Raw genomic sequence first — 8,466 nt, 5'->3', positions numbered from 1 at the left:
ATTATCGGTGGTGTATATTAACGAGGTGAGAAATGTTATACATAAGAACAATCCGGATTAATTTCATGATAATACGCTCGAATCACACGATTTCCAATACCTTATTGGAAACTGTCGCGCAAAAGCAATAAAAGGCATAGACAATGACAAGTCACTTGCTGTTCATAATTTATTTAATAAGAATAAAAAGACACATAACTAGGTTTGTTTGAAAAAACAAATATACGCGATTTAAATCCGGAAAAATAGTTTCATTTCCCATGTGTAACAATCGCGAAAACCTAAGAACTCGCCACATAACCAGTTATTGAAAGTCTATAAGAAACATTCCCGTTTGAACTTGTCGAGAAGAAAAAATCTAGAGCAAATCGAATCACACCATGTTGAGTCACAGCCATGCAATGTTTGTTTTGTTTGTATGACCAGCAGCGAATCTGAAGGTCACTTTCTCCGTATGATTCATCAACAAACGCTTGTGAAATAAGCTCATAGAAATATGCAATGTTATGAAACAACTTTGCCGCGTAAATTCCGAATACACGCACATTAGAGACCGTTAACTATGTCAATTATTCCAATTTTAAAGACTAAAAATTTCTTTACTGGGGAAGTAGCTTTTGACGTAAAGTCAAATGTTTTGACTCAAACTTGTTTTATATTTTTTGGATCAACACAGTACAAAATTAAAGGTACAGAATAAATAATATATATGTACATACAAACAAAGAAAACCTTTGACCAATAACAAATACAATTTTGATAAATATATAATGGCTACACAATATGGTCATGAAGAATGCTTTAAAGACTAAATTAACCAATTTTTACAAGGTACTTGTTGGATTTCAGTGACATTTAAAAAAAGAATTGGATATTGCGGATGAAGCAAAAACAACAAAAATATATAGCGGAAAAAAATATTGTAAAACATTATAACTGAAAAATTATTACGGTTATATTATTGCGGTTAAATACAACAATCATTTGATTTGCGACGTTCTTCAGAAGCGTATACCTAACATCGGCACCCTTACTAAATCCTAGCGATGCTTTCGCTGATTCAGCTTCTGCATCCCCCACAACATCACGGCTGTTGACAGATCTACATATCACTATGAGCCACGTAACAGAACCCGATGTTTGCACCGCAATGAAACAATTAAAACCTAAACTAACTCAAGGCCCAGATGGTATTCCGCAGGTATTAGTCAAGGATTGCAGGGGAGTATTTTCAAGTCCTTTAGTTCATATTATTAACTTGTCTTTAAAACAAAATATATATCCTAGTCTCTGGAAAACGTCAAAAGTTTTACCCATACATATATCAGGTTAAAAATCGGAAGTAAGGAATTATCGTGCAGTGGCTGTTTTATCTGTCTTCGCAAAAGTCATGAAAACCGTTTTGTACAGGTCGATTTATAGACAACTTAGAGGGTGGTTTTGTGACCAACAGCATGAATTTTTGCCAAGCTGCTCTACCGCTTCCAATTTGATTAATATTTCTACGACTATTGCTGATGAGTTGGACTCTAGAAGGCAAGTCGACGTAGCTTACCTAGATTTTCAGAAAGCTTTTGATCGGATTGACTATGATCTTCTGTTTCGGAAATTGGTCTTTATCGGTTTCTCAAAAACATTGGCTTCATTTTTTGCAGACTATTTCGCCAATCGCCAGCAGTACGTATATTACAACCAATGTCAATCCACACCCTACTCAGTAAACTCGGGTGTGGGTCAGGGTAGTTGTCTGGGACCACTCATGTTTTATTTGCGGATGACATTAAGTTGGCCAAGACTATTAGGTCTGAGGCTACTGGGAGCTTCTGCAGAGGGATATTGATAACGTGCTTAGTTGGGGTAGTGACAACAGTTTAACCTTAAACACTGACAAATGTACCATCATGTCATTTACTCGCTCTCGCAAACAAATAGGCCATATTTACAAAATAAAAGACACTCAGATCAGCCGGACCAAATCTGTCAAAGATTTGGGTACTTGGTTTGATGCTAAGCTGACCTTTGGAGAACATATATCAAAATTAAGTAAATCGTCGCGTAAATGTCTTGGATTCATCTTAAGACAATCAAAGTCATTCAGGGGTAGCTTTGCATTCTGTCTTTTATTTAACAATTACGTTCGTAGTGAGCTGGAGAGTAATAGTATTATTTGGAATCCCGCTCATTACACCCACATGTTAGCGCTAGAAAAAATTCAAAAATTATTTATCCGTAATCTCTATAAAGGAATGTATGGTTATTACCCCAGCTTTATTCCACTACCTTCATCTTGGGTATGGTCAATTACAGAACACTGGAAGTGAGACGCATCACGTACAACTCAGATATATTATCGATGATCGGTTTTTTGATGCCTAGGTTCAATTTGGTACGAACTCACAGAAAAAGGTTGTTTGCAATACGTGCTAAACGATCTAAGGTAAGCAAGTTGGCCCCTCTGCCAAGAGCGCTTAAATGTATTAACCAAATGCTTCTCTTTTACTCCTCGTTGGACATATTTACATGCTCGGAACTTCAATTCGTAGTTTCCGCGGGACGCTACCTTGAAACTTTGACTAGACACCAGTATTATGTGACTTAAAAAAATATTCCATTCTTTATAGTAATAATAATATTGTGGTAATAGTATAACAATAATGTACTTACAATGTATTTAATTTCATGTAAATTTTCAATTGTGTTTGATTCATTGTATCAATCGTATTTTTTAATGACATTGATTTGTATATACTTAAATACCATCCCCTTAGCCGTAAGATTACAATTGCGTTTGGATATTGATCTGTTAGCAGTATGTAATTTATTGTAAATAAATAAGTAAATCATAAAATGCATATTTCTTCGGCCTATGTCAATAGATGGTAGTTTATCTATGCCAGCGGTAATGGAATGACGCCAAATGTTATTGACCTTTGCAGAGAATACTTCCGCTATTTAACAGATAAACTTTACTGAAATTTTGGCTGTCCTCCAAAATTGCTGGCAGTATGAATTAATATAAAAGAATTTGAGTGAAAACAACAAAAACCTCATTTTTCCCGATAAATGAGTAACGTTAGGAATGTCAAAAAAACTAATTTGTGGTATTCCTTAAATTTTTAACAAGCCTTAAGTGAGATGAGTCAAAATTTTAAGGAGAAAGGTTCTCTTTATTCGTGAATCAGATCAGATGACTTTTCCTTCCCAAGAAAAAGACAAAAATTCCTTCGTTCCAGCATAGAGGATAAACTTTTCCAAGTATTATTGGTTTTATCAAAAATTTCGACATAGTTTTATAACTATGTTTAAAAAAATACGCATATACTTATACTATATTTATAAAACTTACAAGAATAAAACTTAATTTAGAATTCAAAATTTTATTATGTAATCCAACAATAGCTAACGCGGAAATCAGATTTTGAAGTTTTCAAAAAGTCCTTTTTAGCTACACGTTTAAAAAAATAATAATTAATAGTTGATTTGCTTACGCTCACTATTACTGTAATCTCTATACATGGCGCATATTGGTGTAGTTAGTCACATATTACACAAATATTTGTCACTTCGTACGACTATGACTTCATCTTGAAAGATTGTTTCAAGACATATTTTCATACACACTGCACATAAAAAATTTTCAAATCATTAATTTGTTCCATTGGTATGTAGTACAGAATGAGAGTTGTGAAGTTAACAGTAGGTTCTAAATCAAGACTACGTAACTAGAACCTTTTTGATTCTTTATTTGTTTAGTGGCTTTGATCAATTTTGAACATAACAGCCTCATTAGAAAAACATCAAAAATACACTTAATAGAAAATCTTCACGGCATTACTTGTTGCCTCAGACTGGTGTGTAAATGTAGTTCCATTTGCTGAATTCAAATAGATTATAAGCTTTACATATTTGTTCTAATATACCATAAAGTACACCTCCTGGCGTTACATTTACATCCCTGCCACTGCCATAATTTGCTACGACAACAGTTGTGCAATCAACATCGAGCTATTCTTTTAACGACTTCTATCGAATGTGACATAGAGTAGAATTTAAATTTGTATTCTAAAACTCAGTAAATATAAAATGTATTAATTATCTTTTAGTCGTACTTGTGCTTTTACCACCACGACCTATATTGACTAGAGTCGTGTTTGTACTAGGGCTAAAGAACCACAAAGTATAGAATTTTAACTGCTACACATTGGAAATGAAACAATTTTTTTTTCGAATCTAAATCGCGTATATATGTTTTAACAAAACCAACATTTCGGGTTCTTTACAGGTCTCATGGTCACGGCTGTCACGTTACATGCCAACCGTGATCAAGAGACTGGAGGGGGTAAAGAAACGTTGGTTTTATCTGAAGAAACAAATATACGCGATTCAGTTCCGAAAAAAAATTTCATTTCCAACCCGAATGGTCAAATTAAAAGATAATAAACATAGAAAGTAACGAGTTCTTAGATTTTCGCAATTGTTACGCATAGGAAATGAAAGTATTTTTCCGGATTTAAATCGCGTATTTGTTTTTTCAAGCAAAAGTTTTGCAAAAGGGTTTGAATTCCGCAGTGGCTCCTCGCCGTGTTCCATACGAAGAAATTATTTGTAACGTTGAGGATTATCTACTAAAAAACAACACGAGAAAGGTAGATTTAGAGGCAATACGCCAAGACATTTCGTCAATATTGCGTTCAAATAAATAGCCCAGACCGAATCTTACTCGAGATGAATATAACGCGCTGAAGACCTTCCGCGAAGATCCTGAATTAGTTATCCTCCGTGCAGATAAAGGTAACGCGACCATGGTCATGAATACGTCAGATTATAGCAGCAAAATAACTGACTTACTATCGGATCAAAGCACGTATAAAAAGGTGAAGAAAGATCCTACCACCAAGATATTAAAAACAATAACTAAGTTAATATCTAAGCACTCCGATACGCTGAAACTTGATGTAAGTGAGTTTGTACCCTGCTGCGTAAAACCTCCAAAACTGTATGGGTTACGAAAAATACACAAGGCTGATACCCCACTCCATCCCATAGTTAGCCAGATTGACACACCAACTTACAAACTGGCTCAACACATGGCAAAGATACTGTCACCATTGAGAGGGAACACTTCTACACATGTGAAGGATTCATACCATTTCATCGGTGGAATCAAAGATCTACGGATTTACTGATGATGACACCATGGTCAGTTTTGATATTCAGTCGCTGTTTACCAACCTACCAGTAAAAGACTGCATTGGAATTGTACGTAGAAAGCTAAGGGAACATAATACGTCCATTAAATATGCAGAATTATTAAAACACTGCCTAATACCAAGCTATCTATTGTGGAATAATGAATTCTACCTACAAATTGACAGTATAGCGATGGGCTCCCCGGTATCTCCCGTTGTTGCCGATATTTTCATGGAAGACTTCGAGGAGCAAGTTTTACCCATGGCCCCAGCTAGGCCGAAGATTTCCAAACGGTACGTTGATGATACTTTCACAATATTACCTAAAGATAGCATACCTTCTTCTTTGGACCATCTTAATTCTTTTAGTACTAAGATCCAATTTACATGGAACAAGAGAATTGGGGTACTTTAGCTTTCTTAAGTGTTTTAATTAAAAGAAATCCTAATAACACCTTAGGCCATACTGTATTTCGAAAGAAAACCCATACAGTTAGGTATCTCAGTGGTAATTCCCATCACCATCCTAGCCAGTTAGCTACTGTGGGCAAATCTTTGTTTCAGAGAGCACATGGTGTCTGTGACAGTAATCATCTGGTAACTTCAGCATATAAAGCAAGTCCTACATGCGAGTAAGTTGAAGATTCCACGCCAATGCCGCAAGCCCCGTGTGAAACCACCAACAGTCGAGAGAAGACCTGCCATTTTACCTTACGTGAGAGGTGTTACAGACAAGATTGGAAAAGTCCTCAGGCGTGCATCTATCAAGACCTATTTCAAGCCCCTGAGGAAGATTTCTCAGTTCCTGAGACCCATGAAACGTAACATCCCCTTACAGGATGCAGGAGTTTACAAGCTTGACTGTGAGTGCGGTCTCTCTTATATTGGATAAACGAAGCGAAGTATTTGTACCCGCGTCAAAGAACATATAGCTGATGTCAAACACCGTTGCGTAAACAAGTCTGCAGTCTGCGAGCATATCATGGATAAACCTACACATTCAATGAAGTTTGACAAACCCCAAAAGTCAATCCAACAAGTCCTTGCAAAAGAAGTCCGTTATCTACCCAGGATGCTGCGAGAGGCCATTGAAATTAAAAAAAAAAACATCCTGATTTCAACAGGGAAGATAGTTTCTCCGTACCACCAGTTTGGGATCCAGTATTTCTCTCCAGTATTACCCTGATGAAAAATCCCAAACAGACACGAGACTTCAGTACTAATGAATATGTTTTAGTTTATTCTAATTTCTATTATTAATTAATAATAACTTGAACTTAATAAAAATTCATTTAATAAAATAATTTGTAAAACTTAATGTAGCGTAAATTGGAATGTTTTCTTTGTAAAACTAAAAATAAGGTATTTAATTAATAACTATTGCAACTGTAGTCAAAAAATTGGGTGGTTTGCATTAATATTAGACATAACTGGTTGAAGACTGTACCACCTCAGTCAACCGTGACCATGGGACCTGTAAAAGGCCCGAAATGTCGGTTTGTTTGAAAAAACAAATATATGCGATTTAAATCAGAAAAAATAGTTTAATATCCTGCGTAGAAATTAATTTTAAAAAGTTATAATTAAAAAACAAAATTATTTTTATTTCACATTTTGTAAAGTTTAATACTTGTCATAATGATAATTTACAAATGCCGTAAGTGTTGGGAGACGATTGTCAGAATTAACTTGCAGGTATTGTCACGAGCTGTCAATTTGATCTCAAAAATGACATCACGCGAATTATTTCTACAGGCGATCGCAATAATACTAAAGAAAATACTCCGCATTTTGGCTAATTCAAATTATTTTTATTGTAAATTACACTTGAAATTTATTGATTAAATACTACTTCTTTGCAGTCATTAAGTAATTTGAAGGCATCCTTACATAGTTCAATTAGAAAATCAAACTAATGGATAGGGTTGTTGCGAATATCAGCATCCGATTCCGCGGATCATCTGCACAAATTAAAACATCTGATATTAATCACGGATGTTCGTGTCGTGACATAACCTAAAAGACATGCTGGAATAATTTACAAACCTTTCAGAAACAGACTGTCAGCCGAAAAACCAGCTCATCTCTTGTTTTTAACAAATAACTTTGAAAAAATTCCAATACGATTAAGCTAGGCAGATTGTTTTTATGAAGATTGATTCTTTTGTAAATAATTGCCACAAAGTCACAGAAATAATATTTTAACACAATACCAAAGAAAATAGAAAGCTGATAAGGGAGATGAAGTCTGTCAACTGATGAATGAGTCAACTGATCTGACTCAGATATTTGGGCACGAGCGACTATACTACTCTACTTCCGGACTACATAGCAGGCCTCATGAAACATCCTATGGAATGGAAATTCCAAACAACAATGGGATCACGAATATTCATCATCATCATGAATATTAGAGCAATCGATGACGTGAGCGTACTTCGTTATAGTTCGTTACAGATGGTATGATTGAATTTTATGTGTGAGTCAGTAGAATGAATGGATTTTCCCACAGAGTGTAATTTTTAACCAATGTAATTATTCCGGAAAGCAACTTATATTTTACAATAGTACTAGTTGCCGGGTAATTGAACCACCGAATGGGAAAACCGCATAAATATAAAAGTTTTCAACTTTGTTGGTAATATTAATAACGGAACCAAATCATTACGCGATACTGCAAAATAAAATGGAAACAAAAAAGAAATATTTGTTTATAGCAAAATCTGTGAATTTTCAATTGTATATACAATAAAATTAATAATAACATGAAATATAATATAATACTTATTGCTTCTCTAAGCCATGCACTTTTGCCAACTGGGAACAACAATGTAGCAACAAAAAAATAAAAATAAATAAAATCTTAACCTAAAATAAATTTATACTGTACAGAACTTGTGAGTTCCAAAAAATCACAAAGATTTTTATAATACATTTTGTGATAATTTAAGCAAAGCATTTGGTTATGATCGTTATGAACCTTATTTACAATTAAACATTACTATAAAGACACTACATCACAATGTTATATAAAAATATACATATTGTTTATCACCACCAACTAATAAACATACATTCATTACCTTATTATATATATTATTGTTTAATATTTATATTTCATATGGCGTACCTAAAGGAGTTGCGCTTGAACCGCTTTTCTTTTACGGTGATATTTCATCGGTGTTTTGTAGAAAGGGCGAAAGCGCCATTTTGAATATTTTTCAGGGGAGCAAGTTTTAGTTTTACACGACTGTGTTAAAACATTTACGTCCCATTT

This window comes from Hyposmocoma kahamanoa, unplaced genomic scaffold, assembly GCF_003589595.1.
Source record: "Hyposmocoma kahamanoa isolate Upper Pololo Valley unplaced genomic scaffold, ASM358959v1 62, whole genome shotgun sequence".
NCBI lineage: Eukaryota > Metazoa > Arthropoda > Insecta > Lepidoptera > Cosmopterigidae > Hyposmocoma > Hyposmocoma kahamanoa.
The sequence above is the reverse complement of the archived record's forward strand: the minus strand, read 5'-3'. Positions refer to the sequence as shown.